Below are 25,912 nucleotides of genomic sequence, written 5' to 3' on the forward strand. Positions count from 1 at the left end.
TAGAAGCCTGAAGAGGAGGAGGGAACCAATGTCGGGGGTGGGAGGGGAAGTCTTAATTACCCCATCTCAGGCCTGAGAGTTGGGTATCCTCTCCCAGGCCTGGTGGCAGGAGGAGAAGTTCAGGGAGACACAGCAAGAGCTGAAGAACTAAACAGAGCAGCTGCTTCCCAGATGGCTGCAGCATACAGAGGAGCTCCAGCTGTGCAGTGTAGGGCAAGGAGAGGTACCAACCTGTGTCTCCACATGCGCAGCAGCTCTGACTAGACACTTTTTGCCAGAAGGTGGTGGAATGGCTGTGAAAGGGCAGACAAACAGATGGGGGCTCCCTTGCAAGCTAGGGGTTTTACCCAAAGACCAGTAAAGGGTTTGAAACCCTCATAGAGCTGGCAGCAGCTGCCATTGCCAGTTCACCATTTCTGGGCCAGCTTGTTACCTCACTGTGTAGCTGAATTGTCATGTTCCTGAGTGGTCACTGATGCTCATGAGGACTGTGAGGCTTCTGCAGCCTGCTCCCACAGTACAGCTAACCCACTCCACAGTCTGGTGCCCCTTGTATGTTTCTCTCCACAGTGCATCTAACCAAGAGAGATGCACAGTCACAATCTGACCCTTTTCATCTTGGTGTTATTTTGGGAGGTATTTCTGGGCTGCTGTTAGAAGGGATCAATATTCTCTTCTTAGGTCTTTTTGTTCCCCCTGATCATTCTCCCCTCTTTTCCCTTTTGTCTTAATCAATTCTGCATACTCAGCTCAAAACAAAAACTTCATCTAATTTGCTCTTTCTTTAAATCAAAAAGGAAAGAGGTGGGGGGAGTGTTAGTAGATTTGACCATTTTTTTTGGCGTGTTTCTCTTCATCATTTTGCCAGACCCTCACACAAGCTATTTTTCTCTCTCCTGCTGCTGGCCATGTGAATATAATTCAAATCAAGAACATGCATTGCATCATGTGAAAATTACCCTCTTCTATTCTGGAAACTTTTTTTCTGATTTGCTTAAAGTGAAAACTGATGGAATCACCATTTCTCAAATTTTCTACAAAACTAGTTAAAAAAATAGTGCAATATTTTGTACCTAAATCCGCTTTTAGCTTTCAATGTTCTGTTAAATCTTCAGTGAAGGCATCAGAGCATTCTTAACACAGCCCTTTAATTAAAAGGTAGAAACTACAGGGCCTACTTACAGGAGAGCAATTGAAAGACGTAGCTGGGTCAATGCTGTGGAGAGAGATTTGTAGAAAAAGAGATCCAAGAAATTTGAGAGAGGAAAAAAAAAGATTATGAAAGTAGTGCTAGGAATAGGTGAAGGGATCAAAATGAAAGGGGAAAAGTTATTTTGAATGTTTCGTTATTAATTTTAAATAATTTATGCAGCCATTCATTGTAGAAGAAAAGATGTTTTGCATTTTTGTCATTGCTTTCTCCTACCTGTTGATTAGGAATTGCTTTTTTTTAGTAGCAAATATTCTTTCCCCCAACTCTTTTTTCTAAAGAGGTAGTTTTGCAAGACAGAAAACTTTAAAATATACTCTACTTGAGAACAGCTACATTTGTCTTTCACTTTTTTATATTTTTCTTAACTGGTTTTGCTTTTTATAAAGTGCCTGATTCTCTTCTCACATACCAGTTCTACATTTTGCACCCCACTGACTTCATTGGAGATAGTCCTAATTTACACCAGTGAAGACCAAATGCATCACTTAGGTGAATCCAAGCCCTAACAGAGTCAATGGCAAAACTCCCACTGATTTCAACTGTGCTAAGATTTCCTCCTTCATATTTAAAAAAAGGGGCTATCCTGTTCATTGGCCATCTTCCCACCAGATCCTTCAGATAAGCTCTAATACCAGATATGTGATATCACAACCATTTCAAAACCTATAACTGTCTGAAATATTTAAAGGGTATAAAGAAGGGCGAGAAATTAGAGCTATAATTTGTCGAATGGGTTGAACCTTAGAATGGGAACATTTATAGGCTGACTATCAGGAAAAACATCCTGACTGCACATTAATCATCCTACCTAATGATATTAAGCAAGCCCAATATTTTCAGACCTGGATGTCTAACATTAGGCATTTAAATCCATAGTTAGGTACATAACTTTAGGCAACCAGGTTCAAAAATTCAGTCCTTAATCTTAAATTCAGATTTGTCTTTCCACTTTTTCCATATTTTAATGTTGTGAGAGAATTAAAACATCCTGAGCTCAATATACCTACTCAAAATAGTGAGAGCACATGGTCTGCTTCTGAAATCAATACCTCTAGCAGGGCTTCCCAGAGGATTCAGGGGGCCTGGGGCCCCCGCCGCTGAATTGCTGCCAAAGACCCAGCACTTTGGCAGTGGGCCCCGGGGCGGAAGGATCCCCCACTGCGGGGGTTTTGGGGCACTTAGGCAGCGGGTCCCGGAGCGGAAGGAACCCTTGCCGCTGAATTGCTGCTGAAGACCCAGAGCGGACAAAGCTCTGGGGGCCTGGGCCCCACAAAAGTTTTCTGGGGCCCCCAGAGCGAGTGAAGAACCCTGCTCCATGGGCCCTGAAAAACTCTTATGGGGGCCCTGTGGGGTCCGGACCCTGGGGCAAAGTGCCCCACTTGCCCCCACCCCACTCTGGGCAGCCCTGTGTTGTATTAACCAAACAAATTCTGCCACACATACACCAGTATTCAGTCATCTGGGTGGCTGCATGACAAATACTGCAAGGAGGAAAACAAATACTTACTCCTTAAAATTGTTATTTTAAAATGTTTTCTATATAATACATTTTTGAAAGTGCAAGTATTGGGCTGCTCTAGGTTTACATCTCTTCACTCCAGAAAATAAATGCCATTTTAGACCATCACGTCTTCTTTTTCAATACATATTAAATATACTGCAGTTGTACAACATATTCATGAGATTTCACATTTTAAGGGTAAAAAAGCTTGAAACTTATTTAGTTTTAAAAGTTGTGAGATGTTAACACCAGAAAGGAAACAGTTTAAAAGACAAGTGCTAAAAATAACTTCTAAAATACAGTGTAAATTGATGTTTCAGAGATGAGTGAAAGTTACACTTGGCAAAGATCTTGGATCTTTTCATATGCTGGATATGTTTAACTTTGGTATTTTCCTAACAAATGGTTAGCATTGGACCCTATGTCTCTGGAGGAAAGACATCATCCTGCAGTGACATGTTTCTATACAAACATACTCAACCAAGGTCATCACTCACCTTCTTAAACCCCCAGCAACACAAGCCAACAACTTAATTTACAGAGAGAAGTTGTGTGGAGTGTTGGACTAGCAGACCCCAGCATCTAGTTGAGGGCTGCCACTGAATTAAAGGAACAGATGGAGTCGCTCAAACTGGAAACATTTTTTTCTTTTTTCTTTTCCCCTTTATTTCACCCATATATTTTCACATCCACCGTTAACTCATGTTTAACCCTTTCTCATCCACTGATGTACGTGAATTCAAAAAATAGATACACTGTTTGTTTTTTCTGTGCATTACTTGAACAGTCTTTCCTAGACAAGATCAGGCAGATGTACCAGGAAATTCAGAGAAAAAATCCTTTATAGTAGAAATTAGCAGATTCTGTTTTTTTATATTTTCTCTACACATTCTCATACTCTTTAACAGCTAAATGTTTTGAGGTTTTTCTTTAAACTTTGTGCAGTGATGAAAATGGGAATCTTCATTCTTTTAAGTTCACCTCTTTTTGTGAGGATTGGACAAAATACAAACTCTAAGCTCTTATTCCTTATTTTTTATTCAGAAACAGTCAAACTCCAAAGATTGTATACATACAGCAAAACTCATCTGCCCCATCAGAGCAACAATGAAATAAAATTAATATCACCAGACTCTTTTGTATATATGCTCCTCTGCATTGGGACAAATTTCACCCTATATCTGCATCATTCTACTGTGGGTCAATATCTCACTTGCACTCCAAACTGGTGAGCTGCAGCTACCAGTGCCAATCCTACACAAAAAAGGTCCAATGCAAATAGGAAATAACACCAGAATATGCTCCCAGTCAAAAAACCTGCAGGATTTTAGGTCAGGAATAGAGATTTTGGACTCTTTGGTTCACCGGCAATTCTGAAAAAAATGTTTCAGGTCAAACTGAAAATGAATTTTTTTTCAAAATTTTTGGTATATCAAAAAGTAAAAATAATTAGTTTCAAATTGAATGAAATGTTTCAGTCTACCTGAAACAAAATGTTTCATTTTGATTTTGACCATTTAAAAATGTTTCATTAAAAAAATTAAATTAAAAGACATTTAGAATGAAAATTCATTTGAGACCAAACAATCAAAGCTTGTGTTATCTCTTACCTCCTCTCTCTCTAAAAAGGACTTCAAACGAACTATGTTTCAAAAAAAATTTTTTTTTAATTCTTTGAAATACAATTTGTTATAACTTGGGTGTCATTTATATGAACTGATTTGCCCAGCCTCTTAAAACATATTGAAGAGGTCTTTTTAACTTCACTGACTTAGTTGCACTGATTGGAAAGTAACACATCTTTACTACAAATTGTGTGGGGAAAGGAACAATTTTTTCTCTTTCTTTAAAGTTCTGACAAGACAATTTAGTCACATTTAATTTTATTACTGTTCATGACAGTAATACCATCACACTCACCTCAGCTACCTCAGTAATCAAGAGCAAGCTATCATAACAATTGCATTCAATATAAGTGTCATTTCAGTTACTCACTTTTAAGGTCTAAACCTTTGTGCTCTCTTTCACTGGCAACCAATAGCTATTACTTAAAAGGAACATTATCAACTTAGTTTTTGTTTTTTTAAGCTAATTTTTCAGCATTCTAGTTAGTGATAAAGCTCCATTTAAATACCAAGCCCTGGAATTAAAAAATAAATAAAAATGAAAATATACATATAAGTTTTTCTGCACCATTGTTAATTCTTACTATTGCCATTTCAGCAGTGAAGAAACTGGCTAATCATATTGGGGAAAACGGAGAATTTGACTTAACGCAATGTGATGTGAAATGCATAAAGAAAAATACCCTAGAAAAAGAGAGACATTTGTATTTTGCTTAACTTGTTTCAGTTTTATCATCTTAGAAGTTACTCATAATGATGGTAGGTACAGTATTTTTTCAAACAACAGTGTGATTTCCAATTTGGCAGATTTGTTAATTAATCGGAGATAAAATAAATATTAAAAGTTACAATTTGCCAACTCAGGGAAGTCTCTTCAGGTTTTATCTAGCCAGGTCTGTGAACCATTTAACCTGCTGTAAGTCCTCTTATTGGGTTTGATCATGGAAAGTGTTGAGCAAGTCCCACTGGTTTTGGTATGGGAGGTGAGCGCTCAGGTCTTCCTAGCAAGATTAAGCACATATTTCTGTTTCTTTCTTCAATCGTGAGATTTTCTGTGCCATAGTTTCTCCTGGGAATGATATTCTTGGTAAGTGAAAATTACCATCATAGAACTTAGTCCCAAATCCCCTCATGAGCACCAAATCTTTCACACCACTGAACCTATGTCCACATTTAGGTAGAACTTTGGAAAGTGAAGTATTCTATTATAAAGCAGTGAAGGATGATTAGCCAATTAATTGCTTTACTGGAAAAAATTTTGATATCTACTTTCAGTAACGAAAACCACAGCACTTCCCAATGGCAGTGATGGAGGAAGGACTGTTTACTAGTTTTAAACTTTTTTATTTTATTAATTAAATAGACAGTCAAAATAATTTTAAAAATCCATTTAACCTGACATATACCCAACAATGGACATGATTCTTCATTCACTTACTTCTGTAACTCCATTCAATTGCATGGAGTCACAGGAGGAGAAAACTTGTGTGAGATCAGACCCTGTCCCTCTCTCTTTAGTATAGTTTTTATGTGAGGTTTATCATGGCAAACCAGTAAGTTGCACCAACAATGCTCATACATCACTCTAATTATCTAATACTACCTAATGAAAAACTATATTAAAGAAGTTATGTTCTTTGAGATATATTGTCCACCTAGATTCCAGTCTTAGTGCATATGCATCCCATGCATGAGAGACTGCTCTCATGTGCCTGCATGTGCACCATAAATGGAATTCATGTGCAAAATCACTTAAAGAAAAGAAAGTTATTTAGGTTCAAAGTCAAGCATTCAACATTTCAGAAATGCCAGATTTACAGTTGTCCATGCAATGATATCAATGGAGATGAGCACGATTCACTGTCACAAAGTAAGAAGTCCAATTCCCTTTCCCAAGCAAAAGAACAACCTGGGCCTTCCAAATAATATTCTTGCCAAGTGCTTAAAGTACATGTAGCTCACACAGTGCCAGAAGCATGATTCTGAAGTTATTATTTTTAAGTCAAGGGGAGTTTCTTATATCCTGTGGTGAGAGACTAGGGTCCCTGGAGCATGTGTGTGTGTGTATGTCTCTCTCTCTCTCCCCCTCTCTCCTCTAGTATATGTTGTCTTGATTTACATTCAATTATTTTTCAAATATGTAAGGTTCTTTATATATATATATAAATGATTACACTATTAATTGAATTAGTTTTTTATGTACAGTACATTGTTCTGTCACTACAGTACACTTCAACAATTACTGCTGTAGAGCCTGATGGGGAAACTATCTCATCTTGCTATTGTTACATGTTCATTTGAATTAACAGTATCTTAAATTCTCTCATTTTTCCTTCCCTGTGTCCCAGCTGTCTAGCTAGATCATTAGGTACACTTTTATCCCACAGAATGATTGGTTTCCTAAGAGGGCAATGAACTTGTTATCCTGCCTTTACATTTAAATGAGATATCTACAACAGTTCAGTGACTACAGCATTTTCATAACTGGGAGAAAAGGTCCCCAAGCAGGCCCTCTTCTGGCTAGCTGTACTTGCATTACTTCATCCTAGTCTCTGATCTATTAGCATCCATAAAGATGATGGAGCTTCTTTAGTTCCCTCTACTATGTTTGGGCTGAAATTTAAGCTTTTGAACCTCCCCTCATCTTTGAAACACATCCCTAATTCTATTCCTTCTTGAAAGTTCAATAAACTTCCTTACACAACTTTGGGTTCTTCAAACACTTCCTGTGGGCAATGAATCCAAAACCAAAGCCAATATGGAAACTGCACCAGTTTTTGTCCAAGCCACCCCATCTTGTTCTGTTTCTGTCATAAAACAAAACATTTCATCACATATATATTATGGATAAATATTTATCTGTTAAATTATTATTAGAGTAGAAAATAAAAAAAATCTGTTAAATTTAACCTAAAAAGGGATTGTATGCATTTAATAGGTTAAGGCAAGACTACAATATATGGTACAGATGAATATAGTAGGCATAAACATTTCTTATTTCATTATCAACAGCAGATTTTTATTTATATTTTATTGTACTTGGCCTTTTTAAAAAAAAAATCTTAACACCACAGACATGTTTTCTAGTAATAGAAATGGACAACACCATCTTGAATCGTGGGTGTGATTTTCATAGAGTTTAGGCACACAGTTCCACCCCTGTTCTGTATGCTGTTAGTATTGTTACACATGCACATCGGGTAACTGCACACATAAATGAGTGTGGTCATCCATGGGCACAGTTGCATAATATGTGTTCACAGTTAAACTAATTACACATGAAAACTAGTCATGTGACAGCACTCACATTTTTCATAAATTAAGGCTAGAAGGGACAATTATTTCATCTAAACTTCCCTCCTGCATATCACAGGCCATTCCAGTTATACCTATTTTGCTCCCCAAAACTTGTGTTTTACTAATGCATATCTTCCAGAAAGGCATCCAGTCTTGATCTGAAGACATCAAGAGATGGAGCATCCACCACTTCCCTTGGAAGTTTGCTCCATGGGTTAATCACTCTCACTGTTAAAAATGTGTGTCTAATTTCTAATTTTGATTTGTCTGGTTTCAGCCATTGGTTCTTGTAATGTCTTTCTCTGCTAAACTAAAGAGTCCTTGATTACCCAGTATTTTCTCTGCATTGAGGTGCTTATACACAATAACCAAGTCACCTCTTAATCTTCTTTTGTCTAAGATAAACAGATCAAACTCTTTAAGTTTCTCATTCTAAGGCATTTTCTTCAACAGTCTATTTTTGTGTCTCTTTTCTGCTGGGACACTGGCAGACCAGGTGCCAGCTCATGCCAAGACCCCCATGTCTCAGTTGAACACTGACAAATACATAGCTGGAATCAGACTGGCTCACCTGTGTGTTTAGTATTGTAAAAATACGTATTAGAATTATGAGAATGCATTTTGTGTTTAGACTATTGAATGTTAGTGAGTTGCTGCATGCATTCATTTCACTGAGAACCTCTGTATCCCATGTTGTAAAGTAATATTTGAGCAGTTGTATTGTGAGCCTCTGTAACTGTAAATCCCCAGACAGGAGAGCGACATTAACTAGTGTGAAGTGCTGATCTTCAACAGAAGATGTTACATCCTGCCCAATGTAGGATAGGTCCATCGACACCAGACAGACTACTGAGCGGGTTATAGAGGAGAAAAGTTGTTAGTTGTTCTGCTCTCCCCTAGGAAGACAAGTCATGAAAGTCCTATCAACTGAGTTTGCAGCTCAGAGCACAAGGAAGGAAGAGTAGGATAGAAACCCCAAACAAGGAGGAACTGGACTGCTGTGATGTTTGGACTCTGGGGACTAGGTTTTCCAGGCATAAGCAAGAAATCCCCAGCTGCTCAGCCTGGTTCAGCCTTAAAGGACATATAGCACTTGTTTTTTTATAGAAGCTTCTACTACCTTTTGAAACTTAAAATTGTAATCCGTGTGTGTGTGTGTGCTTACCTGATTTAACTTTGTAAATAAGTCTCATATTTCCTTTTCCTATTTAATACATCTGTATATAGTTTATTACAGGACTGGCTACAAGTATTGTCTTTAGTGTGAAATCTAAGGTGCAATTGACTTGAGGTATGTGACTGCTCCATTGGGCCTGGGAGTTATTGGGATTCCCTACAGGCGTAACCTCAATGCTGCTACGATCCTTGGCGTAAGGGTCCATCTATCACAAAGGTATGCTCAGTCTGAGTGGCAAGACAGATCAGAGTACCCCAGGGGACTGTCTGTAACATCATGTTTAGACTGTTGTTGTGCTTGAGTTTATACTTAATCATTGGTTAGTAAAATCTAAGTATAGAATTCACAGCCAATTTGGGGACTGTGCTGGCTTCTTAACAGTCTGCCCTGAGTTTGGCATTCATGCTGTTGATGCAGCTGTTATGCTGCCTGCAGTGACTCTCCTCCAATTTTTAATATACTTTTTAAAACATGAGCACCATAGCTGTATGCAATATTCTAGTATCAATCTTGCCAGTGGCACTTACAGAGGAAAAATCATCTTCTTACTCCTATTTGCTACTGCCCTGTTGTATAGCCAGAGCACTGCATCGGGAACCCATGTTCAGTAGCTTGTTCACTATAACACCTAAATCCTTAAATACACATTTCAGAGTAGCAGCTGTGTTAGTCTGTATCCACAAGAATAACAGGAGTACTTGTGGCACCTTAGAGACTAACAAATTTATTTGAGCATAAGCTTTTGTGGGCTACAGCCCACTTCATCGGATGCATAGACTAGAACATATAGTATATATATATATATTATATATATATACACACACACACACAGAGAACATGAAACAATGGGTGTTACCATATGCACTCTAACGAGAGTAATCAGTTAAGGTGAGCAATTACCAGCAGGAGAGAAAAAACGTTTTGTAGTGATAATCAAAATGGTCCATTCGCAGCAGCTGACAAGAACTCACAACTTCTTGTTAGTCTCTAAGGTGCCACAAGTACTCCTGTTTTTTTTTAAATACAGAGTTACTTCTTTCCAGGTGACAATCCCCCATCCTGTAGGTTGAGTCTGTATTCCTTGCTCCTAATGTATACCCTGGTATTTAATTATATTAAAATGCATTGTGTTAGTATTTTGTGCCTGTCATAACATGCCTAAAGCATATGAAAATGAGACCCTTTGAGTTAGATAGATATTGACCAAGTGACAATCCTTGTGTTCGTGATATCTTCAGTATGGATCTGGAGGAGGGAACTTTACCTGGAATTTAGGGCCTTAGACTAATTATTTTACAGTTATCTCTTTTCCAACTTCTACTTTAACTGGGAAATTAAATGTCTTTGTAGTCACCCTTGAGGTAGTGAGAGCACCAATGGACAAAGCAGGAAAAAAAATTTTAGGACATAATGAAGGCAGACAACATAGGATGTGCGTTACTAGCAAAAAACCCAGAACACCCAATCCCTAGATATGGTGAAGGAATATTAATGACTTTTAAAAATTACAAAACCTCTGCAGTGTTGTTTTATGCATTCTTATTTATGAAACTAAAATTAAATATGGGCCCTATCCTGGAAGGGTGATGAATCTTCTCAACTACTCTTGGGCCTTATGTAGCTAATGAAGCAAAGTTTTAATGTTTTTGCAAGTTAAGATTTTAAAGCACAATTATCATGCAGCATATACTCTGGCAGAGAAACCATTCCTAATCTGTTTTAAAACAAATAGATTGTGTACAGCTGTCCCTATAGCCGAGGCAAAATGATGATTTAATGTAGATTAAGAGAGAAGGCCTTTGAAGTGAGAGAGGCAGGAGCCCGTAGTATGTCTTTAGTGATCATTATCAGTCTTTCCCTGAAGGGTGACTTGGTGCCAAAAGCTCTTTCCCCAAACTGGTTGAGGTAGATTCAGGAGCAAATGCTTTGTAAATTTAAAAAGACCTTCTCATTCACAGGCCTCTGATGTCTTATTCCTTTAGTTGCATTAATGTCTGAGAATAAGCAGATGCATCTTTTTTCATTGGTTAACTACAAAAAGAGGCAAGGTCTACTGCCTCACTGCACCATGGCATTATTTATTCAGCATGAGAGTAGCAACTGAGCATGGGCCCTGCAGTAAAAACAAATCAAAGGCGGTATTTTACTGTTTCTTAAATATATGAGCAGCTGCTTATAAATAAGACAAAGCATTTGCATTAAACTTTTAGTAACTACCTACTTATGGGAGCCATTAAACAAAAGGATGCAAATGAACAATCATGTTCACTCTCTCTCATTTGGTTGTCGCATTGTTATAGGTTAAACACCAGTGGCAATATATTTTGTATATTATATTTGCATGCATACATATTATATATTACAATGTTACCATCTGAAAATATCTGAACAAAATGTCAATCACATTTTGCATCTGTCTGACCACCTCAATAGTTTGACAACAAAAGTTCCAATGATTCAAAAGGGGAAATCATGTTGTTGCCCATAAACAGCTAGGAAAGATGCGATTTTTACATGAAAGAAGGGCTAGTGGTTATAGTATTGAGGCATTGTGGAAATAGAGTTCCCCTGGCTGATTACTACTGCCGAGATTTACTTTTGGGTAAGAAAATACAATTGTTAATATAAAATAGGTTTATACCGCAACATAAATAAAAATCTGTTGTTAGTTTCCTGATAACCTTGCCTTTTCTTTTCAGTTTTTCCACTTGCTTCCATAATGTTAAACATAGGACTAGTCAATATTACTTTGATCATTAATTTGGGTTCTACTAGGGACTGTCATATAAGATCTCTTTTTACAGTAGGCACCATTAAAATCTTCACAATGACTGTTTTGAATAATTAATGTTATTACAGTATTTACTGCATTTTATAATTCTAAGAAATACATTGGAATGTAAATTAGTCAAAAAGCAAAATTGTAAAGATTTTAAATGGAGACCGCTCTGCTTTTCCACAATCACAATCAAACTCTGGAGACCCACTCTCCTCTTAATGGACTGAATGGCAGTTTTGCCATTGACTTCATGGGAGGCAGGATTGAGCCTTGGGTAGATAAGAAGTTCAATTTTTGTAAATGCAGAAATAATTGTACATTTTGTGCAAATTGACAATGCTGTCGATTCAAGTAGGCAGCTGAAGTATAAGTGTTGCAACACTGATCCACTAATGTGTCTCTAAACTGACCTGAGGAGCCACCATCAGGTGTGAGCAGAAGCTGTGCCTTAAATACACATAAAGAAATGCAAAATGGCTTTAAATGTCTACTACTTTGCCACAAAATAATTTTGATGTAACATTTTTAATCAGTGCTATTAAATTCAAGTATTTTTAATCACTTTCCAGAAAAATGTGTCTAATGTTGTGCATTTGGTTGGGGGGGGGGCTATTGTTTTTAGCAACAATGGGTCCACTTCATGAGTAAACACATTAAAAACATGTAAATATGGTTTTCAAAATGATTTTTATATTAAATTAGCTATTTTGTTAAAGCTGTGAATATTGCAAAGTTGGGGAATAAAGTGAAACCATTCAATGAAAAAAATAAATATTTGGGAGCAAAATCCTACTTAATCCTTGGGCTTTGCTGAGACAAGAGTGGCAATTAATTCCAATTGTGCTGGTGATTGTGTGTGATATGGGCTCCTGAGAAATGGATATAAATATGTTTGAAGCTCGTCTGATGAATTATATCAAGGTTTAACTGTAGACTGATTTAACCAGCAAAATGCCTCTAGTAGGTCTCTTTATTCAGATGTAAGCAGCTCTATTTATTTATTTATCTTAAATACATGGTCTTTTGATGGAAGATTGCATTACTCTGATGCAATGATTGTCAAAAGTTTTCAACACAGAAATTTCCTTGCAAAATTTGGGTTTTGTCAAAAATATATGTTTTTAAGGAAAAATGTAGTTTGACAAAAATTTTTATTTTTCAATGGGAAATTTTTAAATCACTCAACATATTTTTCTTCATTTTGAATTAATATTTTCATTTAATTTATCTTTGTGAAACCTGAAGAGTTTTCAGAATTGTGATTCTCCTTTTCCAGTTTTTGTCACGGAAGTAACGAAATGAGGGATCTCCATGTATGACTTTGTTTCCTACCTTTTCTTTTCCTTTTTCTACTCTAACTTTTAAAAACTTCCTCGAATTTAGAGAAGTCAGTTTGGAAAAATAAAATACCAAAGTCCTATTCTATAACTTTTGAAAAGTTGAGAAACTATTGAAAAATCACAAAATGGCAGCGTTAAATATTCCTCAGGGTTAGGAAAATATTTATATGGATCTAAAATATATGCTGCAAAGTTAAACAGAACCCTGAGGGCAAGGCTTCAGATAAAGAGGTGCCTAAGATATCAAATAAAGACAATTCCGGAATTCACATGTGGGGTCAGCAACTGATAAATAAGGACCTGATTCTGCAACTACTAGGCATAGTACTTACTACCATGAGTGGTCTTGTTGAAGCTTATGGGACTACTCCAGGTAAGTAAGTATTACACATAATGGTAAGTGTTTGCAGATCGGGTCCTTAACTATAGGAATATTTTAAACCTCTGTTCACAACTAAAGAGGTTCTAGTTGACCAAGTAAGCTCATGTATCATCCCTATATCTTTGTTTTTATTGTATTGTGCCTTCATCATCATGGCAAACCACCTGTTTATTCAGCTCAACATTTTGAAAATGCTCCTCTCACTTTTTGGTGCTATTTGTTGATTTAAAAAAAAACTTTTGTCCTGTGTCATAATTGCCCAGTGTTCTAGGACGTTCTCCAATGTAATTTTCTTCACTAATATCATGATGCACAGAAATTAGCCAGTCTCGTTGTTGTGTCTCCACCCATTAAACAAATTTGATAAAATAAATGTTTACCAAATCATTTGACATAATGCATATTATCACACACATAAAGAGAAAAAACACAGACTACAGTGAATCAAAGATATCTACTGCAACTGAAGGCAGCAGATCCAGAAGAACAAAGCTGAAGGTACTGTACTGTGATATTGACAGAACTATCAAGTGTAATTAGGGCTTGCCTACAACAGGGTCATATGTGTCTCCTGAGATGGGCAGAACAGTGCTCACTCACTGACTTTACCGGCAGTTGAGATCACTCAGAACTTCAGAAAACTGTTCCTTCTTGACCCCTTCTCTTGATGTTGCTGAGGGCATTCCTTACTCAGACACATACCCATTGGCTTCAAAGGGAATTCTGTCCGAGTAAAGAACTGGGTGATTATTTTTTCTGACAAATAATTTGATAAAAAATGCAGTTTTGATCTACCCAAAACTATTCATGAATTTGATGTGAATAGTTTCAGCCATTCACAAAACAGCTGGAAGAGGCAGTGGTGCTATTGTTGTAACCCCATAACCTCGAGTCTAGTGGTTAAGGCAGTCAGCTGGGATTTAGGACACCCAGGTTGAAATCCCCACTCTGGAACAGCCCTGAAATGGATCGTCTGAGTTACTAAAAATTCCAAATTATTTCAGGAGTCAGTTCAACACAAACTACTTTCCCCCCATCCCCAATTTAGCAGAATTGCCACTGAACCAAATAAATGAATTATTTGCCCCATTCTAGTAATGAGTAAAATATCTGGCCTTTGAATGCCTTGATGTCATACTACTATTAATTTATTTTGCTCTATCTGTGGAAGTCAGAATAATACAAGATGGAGGCATCTGTAAGAGTGAAGATTTTCGATTGTGAATCAGCTAAGGAAAATGAATCGGATAAATGGCATCTGCCCCTGCTATTCCTCAATGCTTAGCATACAGTTTTAATTTAAAAATATTTACTCCTCCATGTTCAGAGCTGTGATAGGTTTGTTTTGTTCATTAAAAAAGATGCTGGCAGGTAGCTTAGGCCAAAATATTAGCTCCAGAAAAGGAAAGGTTTGGAAAACCTAATATTGGGCTACCTTGAGCCCCTGATCTTTAGGCAGAAATCTTCATTGATTTCTACAAGGATTAAATAAAACGAGTTTATGTTAGTATTTGAAATTCTCTTTTACTATTTGCCAGCTAAACACTGCAATATGGTGCTAGCTAGTACAGAAAAACGATGTAGAGAGGCTACCTAGAAATAAACCAGGCTAGTTTTCCTGACAAAATGTAATTAATAAAATGAATAAATGTATTACTACATGTAAAATACAGTAATTTTATTTCAATGTTAATCATTGGAGTTATTTTATTACACAGGTTAAGTAATTACAGAGTATTGTGCATGATGTTTAGTCAGACTGTGTTCACTTTAAGTTAATTGGAGTCCTTCTGGAGGTCTTAAACATACTAAATCCAATGCAGTGAATGTGGTAGGGTGAAGAGAAGCTGTGCACTGGGAGTGTGTAGTGGTCCACAGAGGAGATATTTGAATATGTGCCAGGGATGTAGTTCCCCTCTGCATATTCACTCTACTCACATTGGGCTCAGGGGAAGGATTTGGATTTTAATGTTTGATTGTGTTTTATTCAGATTTGTCCCTTGACTTTAAACAGTCACGTAAGACTGAGTCCTGCAAGGTGCTGAGAGCCCTCAATTTCCATCAAAATCAAAGGCTCATTGCAGGTTTGAGCCCGTAGAGTTCTCTGTTTGTTTCACCTTTACATTAAATTCAGCTTTAATGGTTCTGTGTTAATTAAACCTTCATTTTTAAATAACTTTTGGTTGCTAGTTTGTAGCTTTGATAAATAACCTTAATTTTACTTAAAGATATTTTTACTATGAAAAAGAAAATACAAGAGAAGTAAAACCAAATTGACAGTGCTAGAAAAACATTTTCTATGGCTTGATAAATACAAATATTTCTGCAGTTAAATGTGCCTAGAGTTTTTGATCCTTTAATTTTATTTTTATAAAATAGTTGGGCTAAAAATTATTTTTAATTGTCCAGTGATAAAAACTGTCTGACAACAAAGAAGTCCACATCTGCTTCCAGAGCAGACATATAAAACCTGTGTGACAAACATGATCATTAAGCAATCTGATTTTCTTGTTGGGAGGGTTTAAGGCTGTTGGGTATAGTATTAAAATGTAGAATTTGATAGGGCATCTTAAAATTTTAATGATGTGTTCATGAATATAAAACATGCTTCCACCAGTGACTTTATGACTTCTCCTCTGCATAATTAGTGGTATCTGTTTTATGAGCTTACTGTTGTTGCCTTGATCCCATGAAAATGTAAAACCACTGTAATAATTTACACCATTCCAGAACTTTAAAGATACAAACTGGGATTTTTTTCCCTCTTAATACCAAAATAAAAGTTATAGTGGCCCATCTGAAAGTCAAAAGTGAAAACAAAAATCAAGGACAATACTCTATTTTTAACATTTCATAATGCAATATTTGTTGTTTAATGTCTACAGTTTAGGTCTACTCTGCCAGCTGCTGCTAGAAATTTAGATAAAAAAAACATTCCTATTGCAGAGTTAGTAAATACTGGTAAACTCACTTGTCCAGGAAGCTCATTTTAGGAAAAAAACTAAATATTTTTAGTTATCTTGTGTAGAATGAGACTTAATTATTATCAGTGAGAAAATGCTACTTGGGGACTCGCAAAACTAGAAGTGGTACAAATGTTGGTGTTTATTCTATAATTGCAATGTTTGGTTTGTGGCCATCCTCGCTCATTTCACACTCTCTCTTTTTCCTTCTAACTCAAGGACCCATTGGACCTGTGTTGTTAACATTCTCATTGAATTCATCAGAGGAAGTATGGTCTTGTGTTCAGAGCGCTGAACCATGGTTCTGCTGCTGATTCATCAAGGCTTTCTGATCATTTGGTTTCCCATTTGTAAAGTGAGGATTCTAATGCAGGGCTATTGCGAGGCTTCATACGGCTCATTAATTAGTTTGCTCTCTTCAATACACCTTGTCCCCTGCTTGGTGCAGAGGAGGTGGTGAGGTCATGGCATTTTTATTTTTCTGAAAAATGTTGATACTCCATTGACATTAAATGATGTGTCATAGGAATTGAAGGTTAGCTCCTGTATGTTCCTATTCTTTCCTATGGGCTGGGTTCCTTGGCTGGGCTGTATCTCCAATGATACACCGCAGTCTCCCTTCTGACCAAGCTGCATAGTGCATCATGGAAGCTAAATGACTGCAGTGCATCACAGGAAATGTATCCCTGACAGGGAGCCCTGCCCATAGGGAAGAATAAGGGCACGAGGCACCTGAACTGCAATGCCCAGGAGGCAGGCACTGAGGCACCTCAGGCAGATGCAGTTTAATGACATGAAACAAAATGTTTTGACATTTCTGAATCTAAATTTATGATGACTTGCCCCCCTCCCCCATGAAAATGTTGACATTTTGAACTAATTCAAGATGGAAACAAATGTCAAAAAAAGAATTTCCCATGGGACAGAAATTCCAATTTTCACTCAACTGTAATGAAAAGCAAGAAGACTCCAAGGGTAGACAGATATCCTCAGCTTCCCCATTTATGAAGCATAGGCAAGTCCCAAGCTGATAAATCCTTGTTCCCCAAACCGTCTTCCCAATCCTCAACTGGAGGCGACCTTATCTTGCTACTACTTTTAGTCATTGAGGCACCTGGGTCCCTCCATGGGACCTTGATACCCAAGATCTCAGTTTAGCTTCTCCTGCACAGAGTTAATCAGGTAAATTCAGGTCTACATTTTCCCCCTCCTCCTCTTCCTCCTCCTCAAAAAAAAAGTTGCAGTTTTGCACTCTCTTCTTGAGTTTTACTGCTTTTGTTTCATTGATAGGTTTTTTTCCCTCCCTCCTTCCCTCCCCCTCCCCATTCTTTTTTGTTTTGCTTTGTTTAAAAGAGCACTAGCTTTGCCTCTTTTCCTGCTGGGAGGTTATCTCTTTCCTTTGAAGGTTAGCTTGTGATTGGCAGAGGGTCAGGAAACTTCAGACAAATCAGCCCTGAGATGGAAACAGTTTGAAAAATAATGGTAAAAGAGAAATACTGATTTAAAAGGTTCCTAAAAGAGCAAAAATTACATAAGAACCTTTAATCAGCCCATATAAGTTATTCAAAAGTATTGTTTACGCAATTTGCTTGGTATATACAGTAGAGTCCTCATCTTCCATGGCTGTAGTTAATTGGAGCTCTTCCATTGACATCAATGGGCGCAGGATCAAGCTTTTGATGTTTAAAAGGTTACAGCTCTTTTAGCAGGACATCCACAAAACCATAGTTAAAAAAATATAGTACATACTGCTGCCAAAGACTGTATGTAGGTTAAAATAATTATTTATTGAAGAGTGCCTAACAATAACACTCTAACTATAACTCACTAAGTTATGCCCTACACCCACTCTATGTTTGTTAAAAATGACGTTTTACATAGTGCTACCTAAGGAAGCCAATAACTGTAAATAAAATTGTTTAAAATAAAAGTGTTTTATGACACAATTTTTTTCAGAACCTTAATTTATATTTGCATTTAAAATAAATACAATTGAAAAAAAAACACTAAATAGTTACAGATAAAATTATATCAAATATAATTGTATTCTGCCTGCACTGTATTGTCTGTGTACTTTAGATTTCAAGGTATTTCGGGCAGGGAACTTTTCCTTTTTTGTGTAACAGACAGCATGAAGAACACTATTGGTTTCAGTATATAACCATGATAGATCAGGATATATTCTTTTCTGTATACAGGAATGTAACTCTCATTAATAGTAATGGAGCAGTAATGGAAAATATCTCTTAGATTTGTTGCTCTGTCCTCATTTGATTTTGTTGACCTTAAGTACTGTGTTTCAGGGTACCTAATTAGCAGCTGGTTGTAACATACTGTACCATATGTGCTGCAATTCAAAGGCACAACCACAGATTAAAAGATGAAGCATCAGGCTTAATTGTTTTTAGCAATGATTTTGCTTTAGGCATTTTAAAAACAAAAATATTTGAAAAATGGGGTTTTGCTGGAAGTGACAACTGAACGAACTACCGCTATAATTCACTTTTAGCAGATCAGAATTTCACCCTTGTTGTGTGAGTACTCTGAACAGTGTATAATAAATACACTCGTACACTGCTGCTACGGGACACAGGCAGTACATTTATTGCTATTACAACATCTCCCCAGCTTTCATGCTGATCCAGATTTAACTTCCTTTCCTAGTGCTGTCCAAATTTATAAAATTGTTTATAGTTAACATCTGAAAGGTTCTGAACACAGAAATTATCATACCAGATCAGACTAGCAGTTCATCTAAGTCAACAACAGGATCTTGTCTTCAACAGTGGCCAGCCCCAGATGCTTCAGAAGAAAGTACTAGAATAATCAAAGTAAACAATTATGGAATAAGCTATCCAAAGGGGAAGTTTCTTCTTAGGACTGTTCTTCACTATGGGGAGATTGATGCAGCAGGGGTCAATTTAGAGGGTCTTCAGCCACTAAATCGACCGCAGCTCACTCTCCAGTCGACCCTAGTACTTCAGCTCCCCAAGAAGATTAAGGTAAATTGACAGGAGAGTGTCTCCCATCACAGTGAAGACACTGGGGTAAGTCGACCTAAGCTACGTTGACTCCAGCTACATTATTCACATAGTTGGAGTAGTGTAATTTAGATCAACTTACCCTGGTAGTGAAGACAAACCCTTAGTTCCCATGCTCTGAAACTTTTTTAGTTCAGTCTAATGTAAATCTGAATGCTCTCATTATCCATAGAAATGTGAAATTCTTTTTTAAATTTTATAATCTTTGTCTCAGTGATATCCTATGGCATTGAGTTCTACATACTAATTATGTCTTGTGTGAAAAAATATTATCTTGTATCAGTTTTCTGCCTTTCTTGTTAATTGACTGTCACCTTGTTTGTGTATTAGATGCTTGAACAAATCTTTTAGAAAATTATACTTTAATCTTGTTAAATTATTTCCATTTTCCATTGAAAAGGTCCATTTTGACACTTCTATCTAGTTACATAACTGATTTTTATCATTGTGCTCCACACATTGGGTATGCTAATAGGTGAAGAAATAAGCTGATAAATTTTAGAAAATGTGCCATCCAAACACAAAGTTCAAATCTGTTCACTTTAACTGCAAGTCCAGGAAAGGAAAAATACAGAACTCCTTCTAACGTAGAGCCCTTCACCCCCTCAAGATTCCTACAACTTCCTTTCTGAAACACCTGAGGACTCTAACACTCTGTGTATTACAAGAAGGAGATTGCAACCATATGCTGTCTATACAGCTGTTGTAAAGGACTACCTCATGTCATCATACCTACTAAGGGATTCACGCAGGAGGTTTTGAGCCCCAGTCCACACACCTGGGCATACCCTGGACCTAATCTGTGTCCTAAGAGTGGACCTCAAATAATATTAATTTTCCATTTTCATGAACAGAGCATCATTTACCTGAAATGGATAAAAGGAATTCCTCTATACCATATTAGCTAGATTGTCCCAAAAATATTTTAATCTCAGCAAGTTTGCAGGGGTCCTTGAGGGCAAACTCATTCAGCAGCAGAATTACACAGTGTAGACAATCTGATGAATCACTATAACTAATTATATTGGTTAAACCACTAGCTTGCTGATCCCCATCATGCCCTCCTCTCCTGCACTGTCCCTGCACATTTCCAAGGTTCTCAGATGAGCTACATCACATGATATCTAAAGGAGATCAGTAGAATGCCTATAATGCCAAACTCACAGAACTCAAGACCAAGAACAGCACAAGGTCCACCTTCTAATCTCTGCCACAATAGTGAAGCATGATATAGAAACATTTTCAACCACAAAAGCACCCACTAAGTTAAATCTAAAAAACCCCCTATTTTTAATGTCAGCCTGCAATTTGGAGGAAAAGAGAGAATATGAAAAAATTTAGTAACATTAATTTGAAATAATTTCTGTATTTATAATACATTTTTATGGTAATTCCAAAGCTCCATTTATGTTATAGAAAACCCTGTTTGCAGGGTGGTCAGAAATAAAACCAGATTTTGTTTTGCAGACCTATGTTCTGAACCAAAGTGTACATAAGACATCCCACGATAAAATAGAGGTATCTTGTGGTACCATTTAAATTCATCATTGTTTGAGGTACAAGAACCTCTATAATGCTAACGGTTGTAAACGTACTACTTGAGACATAAATGTTAATTCCAATGAAGTCCATTTCAAAAGTTCAAATTTACAATACACACCAACAGACAAATTCTCTTACCTCCCAAGAGCTTGCAGCATTTGTGGATGTATGCTCTTCTGGATAATTTTATCTGAAAGTATAATTTTCCTGTTATTTATCCCAGACATATCTTTCAGTATCAGACAAAGTAAGATCATGCCATATTCATTCAAGTCTCCTCAGTGAACAAGTAGCAGACATTATTTGTCAGATGTATTATTTTAGGCCTCCACTGCAATCCAGGTACATCTACTAGTATGTAAGAAAATTGAGGTCTTTGAATATTTTTCCATATCTTTGTTTAGGAGGGGAGCATGTGTTAGTGCACAAAACTGGGAGTCATAGTCCTGCACTGTCCAGATCTCTTACTCACTTTTGGCCAACTACTTGGGCTTTCAATCTACCCCACAGCTGAAGCTTAATGCAAGGTACTAAATTATTATTGCTACAATATGCAGTATAATATATACACATTGCTGTGGGCAAATAGCTAAATGTTTAAAGATGAAATAAGCTATACTATCCTCTGTTTAAAATAAAAAATAATTGTTCAAATCATACAGAAGCTTCTGCCCAACCATTCCTTCTCCCTGTGCCCCTATTTCTCCCATAATAGTCTTAAAATAAAACTTTCCAAACTTGGCCCTGAGGGGTGACCGTGACAGTTATAGATTAAGATGAAGTCCCCTAGGTCTTGTGTCTATTTCTCTACTTCATCTGATAATGAAGTAGGGAAATAGACAATTGAGCTAATGTCTCAGGTACGTTTTCTAAGTAGTGTATGAGGAATACACTCTGTGATACAATTTATATTCATGTGTCCTTTACCCAGTTCTGTTTCTTCTTCATGTGTTCTCTCTGTTATGCTAAATGTGGTTAATATGTGCCAGGCTGTTCTGTGTCATACATGAAAAAGGTAAGAAAAAAAATCCATACTTCAACTCAGGCCAAATTCCCCCTCATTTACACATGTGCAATTCTTATAAATTCTGAGAGCAGCATTTGGCCCTAAATGTGGCTTTAGCAATTTGATTGTTGCCAGACTCTCTCTCTCTCTCCCCCTGCCTTTATCTTTGGAAAGTCAGGATTGTACTAGGGGTGAGCAGGAAACAATTTTCCATCTGAGGAAAATTTTCAAGATTTCAAAAAGTTTTCCCATCTCAATGGGAATGAAAAGTCAAAATCTCAAAAGTTTTCACAAACTCACCTCTCCACTCCTCCTCCCCATCCTCCCCCTGGAAATTTCAGTTCAGGTCAATTGCAAAATTTCATTCAAATAATTTCATAATGTTTTTAGCTTAAATTTCAAAATTAAACTTTATCTTGAACCAAAAACCTGAAATTTTCATTTGAAAAATATTAAGAAAGGTTCATTTCAACATTTTCTACAGAAATTTCTATTTTTTTCCAAAATGAGAAAATTGTCAGCATCAACTCTTTTCAGTAAACAATTTCACTTTCAATTAGTTGGCATATTTCCAAAGAAAAACATAATAATATGTTCCCAGCTAGCTCTACCTGGTACATGTAATGGGACTGAACACCTACATGCACTCAATGTACTTGATATGTTTGGCAGCATGAAAAGGGATAAAGTCATTTTCTCTATAGATGCTGTGAACTAAATTATGTTTATATAAAGTGAGAAGCAGTGTATTGGCTCGAACAGGGGAATAGAAGCCTGTAAAATGAGGTCTGTTCCCAGTTCTGCCACTGACAGGCTGTGGAATGTTGTCATCTATAAAATGAGGACAATGAGACTGTACACATCTCTGAGAAGAGTTTGACAGCTCTGTTGCCTGTTCAATTGCAAAATCATTATTAATGTTAATTTTAAAAACCTCAATGCCTAAAAATTAGGCTCCCATATTCATATTTAGGCACCAAAGTAAAAGTAGCCTAAGTGAAGATCACCAAAAATTACTGCTGACTTCAGTGGAAGCTGTGGTTGCTCAGCACCTTCGAAAATCAGGCCAGTTTTATTTAAGTGGCTATATATGGATTTACAAGTGTAATTTGGAGAACATAGGTTTGGAAATTCTGTCTGCTCTTTGTAAAGTAGGGGTAAGATATATCCCCTTATTGTTTTTGTTGTGTGTAGGTGAAAGAGTAGAGTTGCATAGTGCAATTTGACAGAACTGGCAAAGAGGGTGAGAGGATCATTTTCGTATTCATTTTTTTATACCAAGCCAGTAAATCCTGTAGGTATTTTTGTCAATTTACATTGATTAATGTTAGTTCAGTAGAATTCTGATTTTTATGAGAAAATGTAGGCCCAAAAAGCAGAATTAGAACATTTCTGGATTCTTCCACACGTCTTTAAATGTACGTAAGAAGAGTTTCCAGTAAAGGAATTTGAGTTGTCAACTAGTGAGCACAAGCCTTGGAAAAATCCCTGAACTCTGTACAGGCAGAATAATTGCACACAAATGCATTCGGGAAGCCTATGGAAAATGTAGTCCAGTGACCTGGCATGGTTACAGCACAATTTAGCAACTATGTTAGAACAAATTACTCCCTTTAACCATAAGCCATTCTGTTTCACGCTTTTTAATGAAGGCCTGTGCCACACACTAGAATACTTCTCACCTCATTACTACTCATAAAAAGCAATGATCCATTCAAAGGCTCCTCATATCTCCCATATGAGATGTAAAAGAGCCCACGCTTTCTCAATCTGGCACAAGAGAGGGAACGACTTCTTTCTTCAGCCTTTGAAGTTGATCATTAGGATGTTTACTAGATAAAAGCACTCAAAAATTTATCTGCGTAATTTCACTGCTGTCCTGTGTTAGTGTTCTCTCCCCCTACCCCTCCCTCCCTTTATAAAAATGAAAATCTCTGGTGCTGTTTAGGGAAAGCAGAAGAGTTTTAGGATTTCTCATGCATGATTATGTTCCTTTGTGTATATATACAAAAAAAAAGGTGGGGAACAAAGAGAAAGAAAGGAAGAAATAGCGAACATGAAGATTAATGTGACATGAAATGCCACAATATGGGTTTAATAAAAAAAAGAAATCAGTCAAGCTGCCCAATAAGCAAACTTAAAAAAATACAGTCCTTTATTTCAACAAGTTCTGATTTCTTTTTTTATTAAACCCATATTTTGCATTTCAGTGTCACATTAAATTCTTCATGTTCGCTATTTCTTCCTTTCTTTCTCTTTGTTCCCCACCTTTTTTTTTTGTATATATATATATATATATATATATATATATTTTAAAAAGCTACAAGACAAAGAAAAAATGGTATTTTTTCTGTGGAGGAGTTGTTCTTAATAAATTAGCAGTAAATCCAAGATCTAATGATTTCATTTTTGCTTTTGCTAGAAAATAGGGGACTTTATTTTGGGTGATGATACTTACCTTTTACAGAGATCATTGCAGACCAGATTCATTAGGCTCTGTGCTGCCTGCCACTAGCGCAGACCCTGATGGTAACTAATCTGGTTAGAAAGAGACATTGCAATCAATGATACAAGGCTCCCACAATTTCTCTTCTGCCAAGGAATTGCGGGGTTCAGCCCTCCCGCACAAGTGCAGAGGAGGAGAAGGGGATGGCTGGCTAGCAAGCAGTCTGTGAGCAGGACTAGGATGAATGAGAGAAGTAGCTGACTCAGGGTATTCCTGCTGTAGCTTACGCCAGCAGACAGACACTTATGCAGCCCCCATAGAAAGTAAACTGCTTTCCTCCAGCAAAACCCCTAGAGGAGGCTTCTCGTACACACATCACCCCCACTCTCCCAGAGCCTGTAAGTGCCCTTATTGAGGCAGAGATGTACAACATGTACTTCCTGCACCAAATAGGGTGACCCAGGAATGCAACATGGAGCTGCCATCCCAACCAGACCAGCAGTTTGTCTATCCAGTATCCTGCCTCAGACAATCACTGGTATGAGATGCTTCAAAGGAAGGAGTAAAATACCACATAAAAGCAATTATGTAATAACCTGCCCTTGGAGGAAGTTCATTCCTAACCCAGGCAGTTAGTTATGCCAGGAAGCATGAGCATTTATACCCCTTAGACATTTTTATCTCATCAGAGGTAATCATGGATGTTCTTATATCTATATAAACGTCTAATCAAGTTTAAATTCTGTTTTAAACATGTCAAAAATCTAACTTCAAAGTGTTGTATGAGCATAACTGATGATCCCTAAGCACCCCCAGGAGGGAGGTAAGTACAGTATTGCCACAAACGTTTTTAAATATAGAAAAACGAGGCACAGCAAGAGCTTCAGTTAGTTGCCCAACGACACAGAGAGAGTCTATGAAAGAGCTGGATTCAGAACACAGGAATCCTGACTCTCAGTCCTGTGCTCAGGCCATAGGCCACAATGCCTCCCACATGCATATGGTTCACATTTAACTACCAAATACTATAGCAGCATTTCCTTTTTGCACATTGCCCACCTTGTTTCAGTTCACGAGACATCTCTCAAATGAATGCAGCCATTCACCAGGACCAGATTCTGTCACCGTCACCCACTTTCCTCCAAAGTGGCCTTTAACTCAGTCCTGAACATTGTAGTTTGACTGCTTAAACTGAAATGTCCACATGTCATTGCAAGGGTTAAAAAAACCCCAATTCACTTACAAGAAGAAGAGACTGCCTTTTGCTGCATGTGTGTACAGGTCCTGGTGCTAGGGGGCTCACTGGTGCTTGGGGGCTCTGTGTATTACAATACAAGAATAATTAATAATATGAGAATCCTTTAATCTGAACTGTTTAACTGCTTCTTTTCCATAATACCCTTGTGTACGTAATCACCTGAACTTCATAGGTGATGATATCAAACACCGAGAAACACTTGAGCTGTGCTGCTTCTAAATTAAACCTGGTATTCTCCAGGCACTTACACAGAACACAGGCTGGGCTTGAAGCACTTCATGTACTGTATAGCTGCAGGAAAATGGAGATACACTAGGAGGACCAGGGAAAAAAAGTGCTTTC

The sequence above is a fragment of the Gopherus evgoodei genome, chromosome 5 (genome assembly GCF_007399415.2).
Source record: "Gopherus evgoodei ecotype Sinaloan lineage chromosome 5, rGopEvg1_v1.p, whole genome shotgun sequence".
NCBI lineage: Eukaryota > Metazoa > Chordata > Testudines > Testudinidae > Gopherus > Gopherus evgoodei.